This window comes from Hordeum vulgare, chromosome 2H, assembly GCF_904849725.1.
Source record: "Hordeum vulgare subsp. vulgare chromosome 2H, MorexV3_pseudomolecules_assembly, whole genome shotgun sequence".
NCBI classification, from domain to species: domain Eukaryota; kingdom Viridiplantae; phylum Streptophyta; class Magnoliopsida; order Poales; family Poaceae; genus Hordeum; species Hordeum vulgare.
The window spans coordinates 39,264,154-39,281,453 of NC_058519.1; positions in this window are offsets into that span (position 1 = coordinate 39,264,154).

The window sequence follows — 17,300 nt, forward strand, 5'->3', positions numbered from 1 at the left end:
TTTATTTTAGCATAAGGTACTGTATTCTAACTTCTCCATGGCTTATACCCCCCCCCCCCCCGATATAATCCATAGCATAATCAAAACAAGCAAATTATGCATGCAAAAACAGAATCTGTTTAAAACAGAATAGTATGTAGTATTATATTTTATTGCCATACTTCTGTCACTCCAAATATTCTGAAAAATTAGGAAGACCTGAGGAATTTGTATAAAAGTACTGTGTAAAAAATTCAGATTAAAAATACGTTCTTGTAAAATCAGAGAAAATCTGCACTGGATGTCAAAGTTTCTGTTTTTGCACCATATCAATTCTATTCATCATGCATCTTTCAAACTTTCTCCTCCCCTTTGTTTAAAATTGACAACATCATTATTGGGGGTAATGCGACCAAAATAAGAACTGGCCATGACTAACAACACGGAAAGGTAAATATTTTGTATCTTTATTTTTTTATGAGACAAACTAAATATACCAGCAAATAAAAAGAGGAACAAGTGAATAAATTTTGTGCGGAGTTACTTAATAGTTGGTGATGAAATTCACCCGCAACGGCGCGAGAAATCCTTCCTGATACTTGTGATCTGCATTGGGTTTTCCTGAAGAGGAATGGGTTATCGCCGCACAATGCGGGTAAGTATTTTCCTCAGTTATGAATCAAGGTTTATCAAACCAATAGGAATATCAACCACAACCGTCTTCAAGTGTTGCACCAAAAGAACAAACAACTTGCACCCAACGCGGGCAAGAGGGTTGTCAATCCCCTTTGTCTCGTTATTTGCAAGAAAATGACGTGTGTAGATAATTGTAAAATCCAAAATAAAATAAAATAAATGGCAGCAAGGTATTGGAGGTTTTAGAATTATGTTGTGGATAGACCCGGGTGCCATAGTTTTCCCTAATTGCGTCTCTCATAAAAATAGCACACGGTGGGTAAACAAATTACTGTTGGTCATGTCGGGACCCCGATCCTAAGCCATAGGAATCTAGCCTGTAAACCACATCGCATCCCTTTGTAGTCTCACGCACGGTTAACTCCACGGCTGCAGCCTTACCTTAGCCGGGACCGTTTGCGTCTTTTGACTCACGTATGCGATAGTGTCGCTAGCAATCCAATGTCAAAGAACCCGGATCGACATGTCTAGTCATAAACCAAAGTGGCAGTACCGCACAAGGACAGGCATACATGACCCAACAAAGCAGGTGTCGGTCATCGGCGAATGTAGACGAGTCGTAGCAAGCTACAAGGACTCCATTACATCACGTGACATTTCCCCAAAGGGGACAGACACAGCAGCTAAGAAGGACACATGCCGGTCAACCAATGTGTCCGGAGCAGTAGCGAACTACCAAGGCTCGTTGGATCACAAAGGGGCATTTCCTTGTAAGGAGTGCTACTAAAGTTCACGACTAGGTATTCGAACCCCATACATACCAAGTAAGACACACGTACGCATGGCATACCGATATGTATAGATACATCGATGGCATCACAACATAACCATAAACATACAAGCTTTATTCAAGAGGCTCGGAAGAGCCACACACATAATATTACACATTAAGGGTCTCACGACCCATAATAGCAGTCATACAATACAAGCCAGCGGAAGAGTTATAAACTGTCTGGGTACAGACAGGGCAACTAGAAGGCACATGGCCTGACTATACTACAGAGCCGACGTAGGGCCAGATCGTAGCTGGGACACCAGCTACTCGTCGTCGTCGATGTCTACGAAGAACCCTCCATTAGGGTCATTAGCAACCTCTGCAACATTTATTAAGCAAACATGAGTACGAAGGTACTCAGCAAGACTTTAGGAGAACTAACTACTCATGCAAGGTATCAAAAGGTACTGTGGGGTTTCATGCGGGAAGCCAGCATTTGACTCGTGGCTAGACAACTTGCATTTGAAATTAGTTTTGACAACTTGATTTCTCGCACACGAGTCCACTAACACCACAACAATACACTATCGTGGAATCATTCCGTCTCCATATGGAAATGCCGTCCACGACACTCACGCTTATCTTGACAAATTTTATGATTAGCCATTGAAGTTATGTATGAACAACATATGTCTCCAAGTAGTCCATATCCGCGGACGCGGCTATTCGAATAGATCATAACCCTGCAGGGGTGTACTTCGTCACACACGCACTCGCCACTTATCGCCAAGTGCACGTCATGCACCTCGGCAACCTTCAAGCGGAAGCCCAGCGAGGCAGTCGGCCACGACCGTTAACCACACTAGTACCTAGTCCAGGTTTATCGCCTATCTGAGAGTAACCCGTACGGAAGTCCGGCCGAGGTTTCCGCCACGGCCTCAAACGATGTGCGCAGGGTTCCCAAGCCCACCATCCGGGTGCCACTTGGTACACCGTGCCACTGCCTACCGTATCACGGTCCACCTCTCAGGTCAGCACCATGCACGGCCTCCAGCATTACTATAAACACCAGAAACTACTTGCAACTCCTGGACCGAGTACTACGCGATTAATAGGCCGAGCGGGGTCATATTTCACGGCCCAGCATGTGGTAGTATCTAGTCTTGGATTACATACACGAAACTCAGTTCCTAAGGACGGTTCCAATGAAACAACCCGCCATGTACTCCTACACAGCCTTTCACCGGTACCTTTACCAAATCAAGTTCAAGACACAACCTTTGCTCACCGAACACATTCCACATTTCTGTTCATCTCCCAGATGACAGACCATACACAACTCTAAGCATAGCATGCATAGCAGGACAAGGCACATCATAGCTCAAGCAACTACCAGGTATGCTAGGTTGCAAGGTTCGGCTATTTACTGTGACAAGGTTAAGTCATGCAAAGGAAGTGCGTCCAACTACCGTGGCAAAAGCAGTTGAAGCATTTGATCCTAATGCAATAAATAGGTGCAGGAGCAAGAACATAGGAGTTATCGGGATGATCAAAAGGGTTGCTTGCCTTGTTGCTCAGAGGAGGAACGATATCCGTCAGACGGATATTCGGTGGAATCCGGGGGTGCGGAGCCTACCGAAATGAATGGCAACATTCAATAACAATCATATGCACTCAAAATGATGCATGAGCATGGCATGAGAATGCAAGGTGATAAGTTATTATTTTCAACATGTAATAGGTTTAGAGTTGATTTGAATCACATTCGAATAGCAATTCAAACGGGTATTCTCGGATACCGGTTTAATTGATTCGACCTGATGCTCGGTTCAACTTGATGTTAACATGCATGAAAAGTCATGTTATGATACTGATTTGTAATTAGGGCAGTGTGTGATCATTGCATATATAATGAAATTTGAATATTTTTACAAATTCCATTTATAAAGTGATTAAAAGAATTGAATTATTCCTTATTTCACAATTTAGGGTTCTGTAACTTTTTCAAACATGGTTGAAAATAGCATAATCAGAATCCTTGAATTTTTCTGATACTTATTCATATATAAATTATTTTCATTGGAGTTACAGATTAATTTCTATGATTTTTACAAATTTTAGCAATTTCCTGAATTAGTTTTATACTGGAAATTCTATTTATTGCATCAGGCTGATGTCAGTAGGTCAGCCGACCTGTTCAGGTCAAACCTGACAGGGGGGCCCCACTGGTCAGCCTCTCTGGGACTAATCCCGCGCTGACCAGCCCCTAATTGGGGTTTGACCAGGCGTGGGGCCCTTTGTCAGCGACTGAGGGGAGGGCGATTACGCCCTAATGGTCGGCCACGTCGACGCCCACCGGAGGGTGGTCGCCGGCGACCAGACCCGCGGTGGAGGGCTCGCCGGAGGCAACCTAAACGGCGCTGCACAGCACCAAAACCCGCGCGGTTGGCAGCTACAGCATGCTCGCGAAGTGGCCGATCTGGCAGGACCAACTGGGGAGGCTAGGGTCGCCGGAAGAGGAGTCGGCGACGAGCCGGAGCGGCGGCCGAAGCTCGGGCGTCATCGGGGTCTTTGAATCAGGGGGATCTACGCTCGGTTCTTAGCTGCTACGGCATCTACGCATCGTCCTGGAGCTGCTGGTGCCCTCGGAAGGACGAGTTGAACATCGGAGGGCTACCGGCGACGAGCGGCAGCGGCGGTCCTCGTCGGGCTCCGGTGAAACTAGAGCTAGAGGAGGGGATCGACGGGGGGAACTTAGGGGAAACGACCGCATGCTCACGGGGAGTGCATAGCAGAGCTTAGATGGCTCGGGGAAGGCCTGGGGGCGACGAATCGACGGGAGAGGTCCGGCGGCCGGAGGTGGAAGACGACAGCGTTGCGGGCGTTGCAGGGCTCGAGGAAGCTTCGGCTTCTGCAGAGATGACCAGGGCGACGAGGCGAAGCTAATGGCGTGCTCTGGGAGGGAAACCTATGGCCAGGGGCACGGGCAGCTCGAGCTCGAGCTCGGCTCTAATGGCGGCAGCAAGGAGGAGGAGGAGATCCGGGAGGAGGAAGAGAACCGAGGCGGGGAATGGATAGGGGAGGCTCTGGGGAGCTTATCCCCGTCGTCGCCAGCGCGAGGCGGCGGCCAGGCAGGCACACAGGTGCGTGGCCGCGCCGGAGGGGGCGGCGGCCACCTCCTGCTGCCTACTGGCGCGAGGGAGGGGACGAGCGGGGAGATGGGCCGGGCCAGGCTTAGGCGACAGGTAAGGTTTTTCCCTTTTTCTGTTTTTTTCTGTTTTGCTAATTATTGTTTTGCTAATTAATTCAGCTCCAAAACAAAAAGTAAAAACTATTTTAGACCTCCTGCAAAAATTGTTATAATATCCCCACTCATTTCCAAGGTTTTCAACATTTTTGGAAATTTATAGATTTTGATTTCAAATTTTAAAGTTTGAAACCAGTGGCTTTTGCATTTATTTAAAATGCTTAAAGTGTCAAGAAAATAGTTTTCTCCAATGCTCATTTACTTTCATGATTTATCAGAAAGTTTGAACATTTCTTGAGGCCATTTTGGGTTCATTGATTTTGAACTAGTTTGAAATTTCCTTTAATTGAAATGGTGGCTAGGGTTTTGAGTTTTACCTTTGCCACTTTGTTGTTTTTGTTGAAACTTCTTAGATGCAAATGCAAAGAAGATATGAGCACAATGCTATCTTACTTAAGGGTTAGGGATGTGACAACTCACCCCCACTCAAAAGAATCTCGTCCCGAGATTTAGAAGTCGTCGGGAATAACGCAGGATATTCAAGTCGGAAACGATCCTCTCTTTCCCAAGTTGCCTCCTTTTCAGAATGATTTGACCATTAAACTTTAAGAAACTTGAGGTTTTGACGTCGAGTGGTACGCTCAGCTTGATCAAGAATACGCACGGGGTATTCTTGGTAAGAAAGGTTATCTTGTAGATCAAGCGTTTCGTGGTCCACTTCACGGATAGGATCCGAAAAGCAACGCCTGAGTTGCGAGACGTGGAAAACATCATGAACCTTGGAAAGATGCGGAGGAAGTTCCAACTGGTAGGCAACTTCTCCTCGTTTGGCAAGAATGCGAAAAGGACCAATGTAACGAGGAGCCAATTTTCCCTTGATACCGAATCGATGGGTACCCTTCAAAGGTGTAACCCGAAGGTAAGCCTTCTCGTCAACTTCAAAGGTCACAGCCTTATGATGACGATCATATTGGCTCTTTTGACGAGACTGGGCTGTTTTCAACTTTTCACGAATAATGCGAACCTGCTCTTCTGCATCCTGGATCATATCCGGGCCAAAGAGTTGCCTCTCTCCGGTTTCTGACCAATTAAGAGGTGTTCGACATCTTCGTCCATAGAGAACTTCAAAAGGAGCTTTGCCCAAGCTTGATTGATAACTATTGTTATAAGCGAATTCGGCGAATGGAAGGCACTTCTCCAAATTCATACCGAACGAAATAACACAGGCTCGGAGCATATCTTCTAGGATTTGATTCACTCTTTCTACTTGACCACTTGATTGGGGATGGAAAGCAGTGCTAAAAGATAGGTGAGTCCCCATGGCATTCTGAAAACTTTCCCAGAAGCGAGAAGTAAAGATACTTCCACGGTCCGAGTTAATTTCCAGGGGAACACCATGAAGCGACACTATTCGGGAGATATATAACTCTGCTAGCTGGCTAGCTGTTATACTCTCACGAACAGGAAGAAAATGAGCCACTTTGGAAAGACGGTCAATGACCACAAAGATAGCATTATTTCCTTTCTTGGTCTTGGGAAACCCAGTAATGAAATCCATGCTAACTTTATCCCATTTCCATTCAGGAATAGCTAAAGGCTGAAGGGTGCCAGCAGGCCTTTGATGTTCTGCCTTAACTCGGCGACAAACGTCGCAGTTAGCAACGAACTCAGCAATTTCTCTCTTCATCCTAGTCCACCAGAACCTCTGGCATAGGTCCTGATACATCTTAGTACTACCGGGATGAATGGTGAGAGGAGAATCATGAGCCTCCTTAAGGATTAACTGCCTTAGATGTGGGTTCTTAGGAACCACTAAACGATTCTGGAAGAACACAACACCTTGATCATTCATGGAAAATTCTTTAGCGTTTCCGCTAAAAATATTCTCCTTGATCCGTGATATACCCTTGTCACGCTTTTGGCCGGCTATAATTTGATCCTTAAGAGTAGGCTTCGCCACCAGGGTAGAAAGGAATCCTTGAGGAACAATATGAAGATTCAACTTCCGAAAGTCCTCATGGAGATGTAGTTGACCTTGTTGTAGCATCAAATTGTTACAATAAGATTTACGACTTAGTGCATCGGCCATAACATTGGCCTTCCCCGGGGTGTAAGTTATCCCTAAGTCGTATTCTGAGATCAACTCAACCCACCGTCTTTGCGTGAGATTCAAATCCGGCTGGGTGAAGATATATTTCAGACTTTGGTGATCAGTGAATATTTCGCAACGATTACCCAAAAGGTAATGTCGCCAGGTTTTTAGTGCATGGACCACAGCTGCAAGCTCAAGGTCATGTGTGGGATAATTATCCTCATGTGGACGCAACTGTCGAGATGCGTATGCGATCACATGACGATCTTGCATGAGAATGCAACCTAATCCTTGTCGCGAGGTGTCGCAATAGATAACAAAGTCCTTAGAAAAATCTGGTGGTAGCAACACAGGTGCGGAAGTCAGGCGTCTTTTCAGTTCCTGAAAACTATGCTCACACTGTGGTGTCCACTCGAACTTTTTATCTTTCTTGAGGAGTTCAGTTAGAGGCTTTGCAACCTTGGAGAAATTCTCGACGAAGCGGCGACAATAGCTCGCTAGACCAAGAAAACTCCTAACTTGCTTAACCGATTCAGGTTGAGTCCAATCAAGGACAGCTTGAACTCTCTCGGGATTGACAGCAATACCCTTACCAGAGATTACGTGGCCTAGATAGGTCACTTCTGGTAACCAGAATTCACATTTTGAAAATTTGGCATAAAGGCGATGCAATCGAAGTTTCATCAATACCAGCCTTAGATGCTCGGCATGTTCTTGTTCATTCTTCGAGTAGATGAGAATATCATCGAGGTATACCACGACGAATTTATCCAAATACTCCATGAAGATTGAATTCATCAGCCGAGAGAAGGTGGCTGGGGCATTGGTTAAACCGAAAGACATAACGGTGTACTCATATTGGCTATAACGAGTAACAAAAGTCGTTTTTGGAATGTCCCCGTTCTTAATCTTGATTTGATGGTATCCCAACCTCAAATCCATTTTGGAGAAGACTGAGGATCCAGCGAGCTGATCGTACAGATCGTTGATCCTGGGGAGCGGATACTTGTTCTTAATGGTGACCAGATTAACTGGTCGGTAATCTACAACCATCCGATCCGTTCCGTCTTTCTTCTTGACGAAAAGGACGGGACAAGCCCAAGGAGAAGAGCTAGGACGAATGAAACCCTTGCTCAAGGCCTCATCTAGTTGCTTCTTAAGTTCGGCTAGCTCCAGGGGTGCCATCTTATAAGGTCTTCTGGCTATTGGGACAGTTCCGGGAACAAGATCTATCACAAACTCTACATCTCTGTCAGGTGGAATTCCTGGCAGTTCCTCTGGAAAAACATCCGGGAAGTCACGGACTACCGGAATGTCTTCAAGTTCCGGAAGAGGGTTGGCATTCAGGGAATAGAGTTGGCATTTGGCAACTCGAGTAGAGACATTTACTATCTCACCCGAGGAATGGGTAAGCTGGACATTTCTAGAGTGAGTATCAATCTTGGCATAGTGAGCTGACATCCAGTCCATGCCCAAGATGATATTAATATCCGAAGATTTCAATGCTATCAATGAGGCTAGAAAAACTAGCCTGTCTACTAGAATTTCATTGTCATAGGTTATCCTAGAGGTTTGCCATTTACTACCAGGGGTTTGGACAACCAATGGGATTGGCATATCACAAAATGACATGTTATGCAACTGTGCATAACTTTCTGAAATGAAGGAATGAGAAGACCTAGTGTCAAAGAGAACGGACGCTGGGTGATGATTAAAAAGAAGCGTACCCAGCATGACGTCGGGATCCTCTGCAGCTTCTTCTGCTGACACATAGTTCACACGGCCACGTGCAGGAGTTGGCTTCACATAAAAAGCTTTGCCCGAGTTGGCTTGCCCGACGGATTTTCCGGGTTGCTTGGCACCCACATTCTGAGGACACTCACGGGAATAATGCCCTGGTTCTCCACACTTGTAGCATATCACCTGGTTGGCACGTGGTGCAGCATTCCTAGCTGGACCACCATAAGCTTTTGCTAGAGGGTTGGCCTGATTCGTCTGAGGCGCCACGTAGGATGGCCTCGGAGTGTATCTTGGCGGCAGAGAACTGTTTGGAACCCACAGCCTGCGTTTTGGAAACGCGGAACCAGAAGATGAGCCAAAGTCACGGGAGTGCTTCCTTGTGGCTTCGAAGTCAGTATGACCAGTCTCCGCACTGATCGCTTTGTTGACCAGGGCTTGAAACTTTCACACTCATGCAGGCGCAGGTCTCGACGGAGCTCAGGGCTCAGACCCTTACGGAATCTTGCTTGCTTCTTGGCGTCAGTAGACACCTCCTCTGTTGCATAGCGGGCGAGGTTACCGAACTCGCGGCTATAGGCATCCACAGACAACTTGCCCTGAGTGAAGGCACAGAACTCCTCTCTCTTTCTGTCCATCAGGCCCTCTGGAATATGGTGCAGACGAAAAGCTGCGCTGAAGTCTGCCCATGTGGCCACTGGTTCAGCGGGACGCATAGCTTCAAAATTCTCCCACCACAAATTGGCGGGTCCCTCCAGGAAATACGTCGCAAAGGTCACCTTGTCGGCCTCAGACACATTCGCCGAGCGAATCTTGCGTGAGATGCTGCACAGCCAGTCATCAGCGTCGAGGGGATCGACGGAATGATGAAACTTTGGAGGATTCAGCTTCACAAAGTCATTGAGGGACACTGCAGCATTCCTAGGCTGTCGAGCCGTATTCTGCTCAATACGCTCTAGCAGTCGGTTGGTCTCCCTTTTGTTTCTTTCTGCCTCAAGCATCACTTCTACCAGAGAAGGTGGGTGAGGCAGGTCTTCCTGCGACGCTTGACTACCCTCACCTTGCTCATGAGCAGGGGCACGATTCAACCTGGTGAACACCATCCTGACAAACAAACTCATAGCTTAGACCAATATCATATCAATACTAGCTATGGATTAAGAATGTACTGAACACACGGAATGCGGAAATGAATATCCGAACAACATGGTAACAAGCAACTGCTATATATACACCATGGTTCATACACACCCTTACATAGTTCAGTACAAACTTACCCGAAGAGCAAACTACTGAAATGGTGGAACTACTCATCAGAGGCTTACAAGCTTCCTATACATTATTGATCTAGGCCTCCGGAATTCATTTCACATTACTACCATACTTCACAAGTCACGCAGGACTGTGAATGTACGGCTACTACCATACTATCCTTCCGCTCACAGCTCAGGCATCTGCATAGAACATCTCATAGAGATTACCTCCATGACCTGGAAGCTCAACCTGCGGATCAGGAAACACTCTAGCCTGAGATCCCTGGGATCCATAAGGACACGGATGTGGCCTTGTTCCCCTGACTGGTGGTAAGAGGGGTCCCCGAAGAGGTGTGACTCCTCCTATAGCTGGCCAGTCAACGTGGGCCGGAAGATGGGTCCTAACAGGGTTCAGCATCTCCATCTCTCCATACCCTGTCTGGACTACCGGTGCCAGCTGCGTCAAAGTTGTCCACAGATGGGCACGGGTAGCATAAAGCTCCATGCGGAGAGCACGAGCATCCTTGTCTCTGTTCTCTAGCATCTCAACAGTGGACTGCAGAAGTGGATCCTCCATAGAAGAATCAAAATAGACTCCACTGAGGTATCCCTCTTCACCAGGCTGAGAGGCCGGAACATAGCAGAACACTGAATTCTGCAGCAGTGCATGTCTCGCTCTCATAATAGTCAGCATTGAATAGGCAGCATCCTGTACTGCCATGTCAACGGTGACCCCCAACCCATAGGACCAATGGATTGGCTTCTCCGCTCCAGGGTAGTCTGGGAATACCCTAACAGTGCAGATGTACTGGCTCTGGTTGAAGTCTCGGTACTGTTCCTCCACTGTGTACTCGGGGTACCAGCGGTAACCGCACACCGACATCACCCTGACCAGCATGGCCGTATGACCCGGACATCAATGCACCTGGTCAGACGTACCACCTGACGAGAAGGACGGCCAGGCATCTGTAAATAGAGAGTAATGCAAAAGCATTAGAGCTCTGAATGCAAAATTGGGCAGCATAACGGCTGTAAATGCTCAAAACAAATTTGAGACAACCCAAAATGGAATAGCATAACCACTCAACTATCAAGTTCAACTCTCTGATCATCAAACTTACTTCCTGCTTCCTGGGAATAAAAGAAACACAATATCTCTCGACCCGTAGTCCTATAAGTTACCGATCGGAAACATGAGCCTAGGAGAAGATGAGTAACCTAGTCCTTAATTCCCGCAGAAGAGACGAGGATAACCAGAATATAATAACTTGGGAAGAGATCAAGAGTCTTATGTTCCCTTCCACAAACAATTCCCTTATATATAACTAAAGCAATTCTAGACTCAACTTCGACCAGTTTGGCTTAGTAATCCTACAGTCAGTCAGGCTCTGATACCAACGCTGTCGGGACCCCGATCCTAAGCCATAGGAATCTAGCCTGTAACACATCGCATCCCTTTGTGGTCTCACGCACGGTTAACTCCATGGCTGCAGCCTTACCTTAGCCGGGACCGTTTGCGTCTTTTGACTCACGTATGCGATAGTGTCGCTAGCAATCCAATGTCAAAGAACCCGGATCGACATGTCTAGTCATAAACCAAAGTGGCAGTACCGCACAAGGACAGGCATACATGACCCAACAAAGCAGGTGTCGGTCATCGGCGAATGTAGACGAGTCGTAGCAAGCTACAAGGACTCCATTACATCGCGTGACATTTCCCCAAAGGGGACAGACACAGCAGCTAAGAAGGACACATGCCGGTCAACCAATGTGTCCGGAGCAGTAGCGAACTACCAAGGCTCGTTGGATCACAAAGGGGCATTTCCTTGTAAGGAGTGCTACTAAAGTTCACGACTAGGTATTCGAACCCCATACATACCAAGTAAGACACACGTACGCATGGCATACCGATATGTATAGATACATCGATGGCATCACAACATAACCATAAACATACAAGCTTTATTCAAGAGGCTCGGAAGAGCCACACACATAATATTACACATTAAGGGTCTCACGAACCATAATAGCAGTCATACAATACAAGCCAGCGGAAGAGTTATAAACTGTCTGGGTACAGACAGGGCAACTAGAAGGCACATGGCCTGACTATACTACAGAGCCGACGTAGGGCCAGATCGTAGCTGGGACACCAGCTACTCGTCGTCGTCGATGTCTACGAAGAACCCTCCATTAGGGTCATTAGCAACCTCTGCAACATTTATTAAGCAAACATGAGTACGAAGGTACTCAGCAAGACTTTAGGAGAACTAACTACTCATGCAAGGTATCAAAAGGTACTGTGGGGTTTCATGCGGGAAGCCAGCATTTGACTCGTGGCTAGACAACTTGCATTTGAAATTAGTTTTGACAACTTGATTTCTCGCACACGAGTCCACTAACACCACAACAATACACTATCGTGGAATCATTCCGTCTCCATATGGAAATGCCGTCCACGACACTCACGCTTATCTTGACAAATTTTATGATTAGCCATTGAAGTTATGTATGAACAACATATGTCTCCAAGTAGTCCATATCCGCGGACGCGGCTATTCGAATAGATCATAACCCTGCAGGGGTGTACTTCGTCACACACGCACTCGCCACTTATCGCCAAGTGCACGTCATGCACCTCGGCAACCTTCAAGCGGAAGCCCAGCGAGGCAGTCGGCCACGACCGTTAACCACACTAGTACCTAGTCCAGGTTTATCGCCTATCTGAGAGTAACCCGTACGGAAGTCCGGCCGAGGTTTCCGCCACGGCCTCAAACGATGTGCGCAGGGTTCCCAAGCCCACCATCCGGGTGCCACTTGGTACACCGTGCCACTGCCTACCGTATCACGGTCCACCTCTCAGGTCAGCACCATGCACGGCCTCCAGCATTACTATAAACACCAGAAACTACTTGCAACTCCTGGACCGAGTACTACGCGATTAATAGGCCGAGCGGGGTCATATTTCACGGCCCAGCATGTGGTAGTATCTAGTCTTGGATTACATACACGAAACTCAGTTCCTAAGGACGGTTCCAATGAAACAACCCGCCATGTACTCCTACACAGCCTTTCACCGGTACCTTTACCAAATCAAGTTCAAGACACAACCTTTGCTCACCGAACACATTCCACATTTCTGTTCATCTCCCAGATGACAGACCATACACAACTCTAAGCATAGCATGCATAGCAGGACAAGGCACATCATAGCTCAAGCAACTACCAGGTATGCTAGGTTGCAAGGTTCGGCTATTTACTGTGACAAGGTTAAGTCATGCAAAGGAAGTGCGTCCAACTACCGTGGCAAAAGCAGTTGAAGCATTTGATCCTAATGCAATAAATAGGTGCAGGAGCAAGAACATAGGAGTTATCGGGATGATCAAAAGGGTTGCTTGCCTTGTTGCTCAGAGGAGGAACGATATCCGTCAGACGGATATTCGGTGGAATCCGGGGGTGCGGAGCCTACCGAAATGAATGGCAACATTCAATAACAATCATATGCACTCAAAATGATGCATGAGCATGGCATGAGAATGCAAGGTGATAAGTTATTATTTTCAACATGTAATAGGTTTAGAGTTGATTTGAATCACATTCGAATAGCAATTCAAACGGGTATTCTCGGATACCGGTTTAATTGATTCGACCTGATGCTCGGTTCAACTTGATGTTAACATGCATGAAAAGTCATGTTATGATACTGATTTGTAATTAGGGCAGTGTGTGATCATTGCATATATAATGAAATTTGAATATTTTTACAAATTCCATTTATAAAGTGATTAAAAGAATTGAATTATTCCTTATTTCACAATTTAGGGTTCTGTAACTTTTTCAAACATGGTTGAAAATAGCATAATCAGAATCCTTGAATTTTTCTGATACTTATTCATATATAAATTATTTTCATTGGAGTTACAGATTAATTTCTATGATTTTTACAAATTTTAGCAATTTCCTGAATTAGTTTTATACTGGAAATTCTATTTATTGCATCAGGCTGATGTCAGCAGGTCAGCCGACCTGTTCAGGTCAAACCTAACAGGGGGGCCCCACTGGTCAGCCTCTCTGGGACTAATTCCGCGCTGACCAGCCCCTAATTGGGGTTTGACCAGGCGTTAGGCCCTGTGTCAGCGACTGAGGGGAGGGCGATTACGCCCTAATGGTCGGCCACGTCGACGCCCACCGGAGGGTGGTCGCCGGCGACCAGACCCGCGGCGGAGGGCTTGCCGGAGGCGACCTAAACGGCGCTGCACAGCACCAAAACCCGCGCGGTTGGCAGCTACAGCATGCTCGCGAAGTGGCCGATCTGGCAGGACCAACTGGGGAGGCTAGGGTCGTCGGAAGAGGCGTCGGCGACGAGCCGGAGCGGCGGCCGAAGCTCGGGCATCATCGGGGTCTTTGAATCAGGGGGATCTACGCTCGGTTCTTAGCTGCTACGGCATCTACGCGTCGTCCTGGAGTTGTTGGTGCCCTCGGAAGGACGAGCTGAACATCGGAGGGATACCGGCGACGAGCGGCAGCGGCGGTCCTCGTCGGGCTCCGGTGAAACTAGAGCTAGAGGAGGGGATCGATGGGGGGAACTTAGGGGAAACGACCGCATGCTCACGGGGAGTGCAGAGCGGAGCTTAGACGGCTCGGGGAAGGCCTGGGGGCGACGAATCGACGGGAGAAGTCCGGCGGCCGGAGGTGGAAGACGACGGCGTTGCGGGCGTTGCAGGGCTCGAGGAAGCTTCGGCTTCTGCAGAGATGACCAGGGCGACGAGGCGGAGCTAATGGCATGCTCTGGGAGGGAAACCTATGGCCAGGGGCACGGGCAGCTCGAGCTCGAGCTCGGCTCTAATGGCGGCAGCAAGGAGGAGGAGGAGATCCGGGAGGAGGAAGAGAACCGAGGCGGGGAATGGATAGGGGAGGCTCTGGGGAGTTTATCCCCGTCGTCGCCAGCGCGAGGCGGCGGCCAGGCAGGCACGCAGGTGCGTGGCCGCGCCGGAGGGGGCGGCGGCCACCTCCTGCTGCCTACTGGCGCGAGGGAGGGGACGAGCGGGGAGATGGGCCGGGCCAGGCTTAGGCGACAGGTAAGGTTTTTCCCTTTTTTCTGTTTTTGTTTTTCTGTTTTGCTAATTATTGTTTTGCTAATTAATTCAGCTCCAAAACAAAAAGTAAAAACTATTTTAGACCTCGTGCAAAAATTGTTATAATATCCCCACTCATTTCCAAGGTTTTCAACATTTTTGGAAATTTATAGATTCTGATTTCAAATTTTAAAGTTTGAAACCAGTGGCTTTTGCATTTATTTAAAATGCTTAAAGTGTCAAGAAAATAGTTTTCTCCAATGCTCATTTACTTTCATGATTTATCAGAAAGTTTGAACATTTCTTGAGGCCATTTTGGGTTCATTGATTTTGAACTAGTTTGGAATTTCCTTTAATTGAAATGGTGGCTAGGGTTTTGAGTTTTTCCTTTGCCACTTTGTTGTTTTTGTTGAAACTTCTTAGATGCAAATGCAAAGAAGACATGAGCACAATGCTATCTTGCTTAAGGGTTAGGGATGTGACAGGTCAATTGATATAAGAGCGAATAGTTCTGCGATATTGACAGCAATGATCATGTAAATATAGGCATCACATCCATAAACAAATAGGTCGACTCCTGCGTGCACCTATTACTACTACTTCACTTCAAGACGCTTCTATACTTGCCTCTCTATGTATTAAGTTCATGACAAATGAAGTAATGCTTGGATTAAGATGACATGATGTAGACAAAGTAAACTCAACCAATATGAATGAACCACATCGTTTAGCCTTAGTAGAAGAAACACAAAGATGCAACTTGTCCCCTTCTGTCACTGGGATATAGAAACTCGCCAAGTTGAACCTACTACAAAGCACCTCTCTCACCGAAGAAAAATCAATCTAGCTGGCCAAACTATTTCAATAGATCGGAGAGAATTACAAAGATATCATCATCATGCACATAAGAATCATATTATATATGAGAGGAGACTCAAAAATTTATCATGAATAATCTAAACATAAACCAGAGTTCATCGCATCCCAAAAAACGCACCGTACAGAAGAGCTACATCATATGGATCAAAGCGAAGATGTGATGATCATTGTATTGAATATCAAAGTGAGAGATTGCCACCTAGGTACTGGCTATGGACCCGTAGGTTTGTGGTGAACTACTCACACATCATCATGAAGGCAGCAAGGTTGATGAAGAAGCCCTCCGTGATCGATCCCCACTCCGGGAGAGTGCCGGAACGGAGCTTTAGATGGCCTCCGTCGGAACAGAGACTTGCGACGGCGTAAAAAGTGTTTCGGGACCTCCTCCGATGTTTTAGTGTAGATGAGAATTTATAGGCCAGATAACGGAGTCGCGAGAGCAACGAGGGGGCCACAAGCCATCAGCCCCCTCCCCCACCCCCCGGTAGCGCCCTATTGGCTTGTGGGGCCCTCGTGCACCCTACGGCCTCCTTTCGATGATCCATGGTCTTGTTTTGGTCCACACAAAAATCACAAAAAGTTCAAGGTCAATTGGACTTTGTTTGGTACTGAAAACTTGAAAAGTTGAAAAACATGCAGAAAACAACAACTCGCACTGGGCACTAGTTCAATAGGTTAGTGCTCAAAAATAATATAAGTTGGTAGATAAGTACATACAAAGTGTTATAAAATGATAGCATAATAACATGGAACAATAAAAATTATAGATATGTTGGAGACGTATCAAGCATCCCCAAGCTTAATTCTTGCTCATCCTCAAGTAGGTAAATGATAAAAACTGAATTTTTGATGTCACATGCTATCCATGATGTAATCTTAAAGCATATATGCTCATTAAGAAACGATGAATTAACAAATATAAACACAACAATATTTATAAGTATAAGCAGCAAAACAATTAATTTTTCAAAGTGTACGATACTCAAAGATTATTTCACCCCTATCCATCTTTATTATATTAGCAATGCATGGCTCCATATTCACCACATAACTACAAATGCCAAGCACCACGGTGCCCAAGTTAGGCAATTGGATTGTACCTTTTCATTATGCATCAACTTTTTATTCTTCATGCAATCCGTGAGCGTGAACCATTGGACATAGCATATAGGTGGAATCGATAAAGGTGGTAGGTTTCAAAGGGGTTGAAAAGTGGAGAAGATAGTCTCATATGAACTAGGCATACCAATGGGATATGGAGATGCCCATAGATAGATATTGACACAAGGAGTAGGGATTGCCATGCAAATGATGCACTAGAGCTATAAGTGTATGAAAGCTCCACTTAAGCTAGGTGGGGTGTGCATCCAACTTGCTTTCTCATGAAGACCTCGACCATTTGATGAAGCTTGTCATCGGAATATACAAGCCAAGTTTATTTTTTTTATTCCCACTAGCGTATGAATGATATAACACGAGATTCTTTATATGATGAACACGGTGCCACTTTGAGGCACACGTGTGGTAAAGAATAGTAGCAAAGTTTGTTCTCTCTTTTTCACTCATTCATTTTTTTATATGGTGGGCTCATTTGGCCTCCCCCATATTTTTTTCCTTACTAGTACAA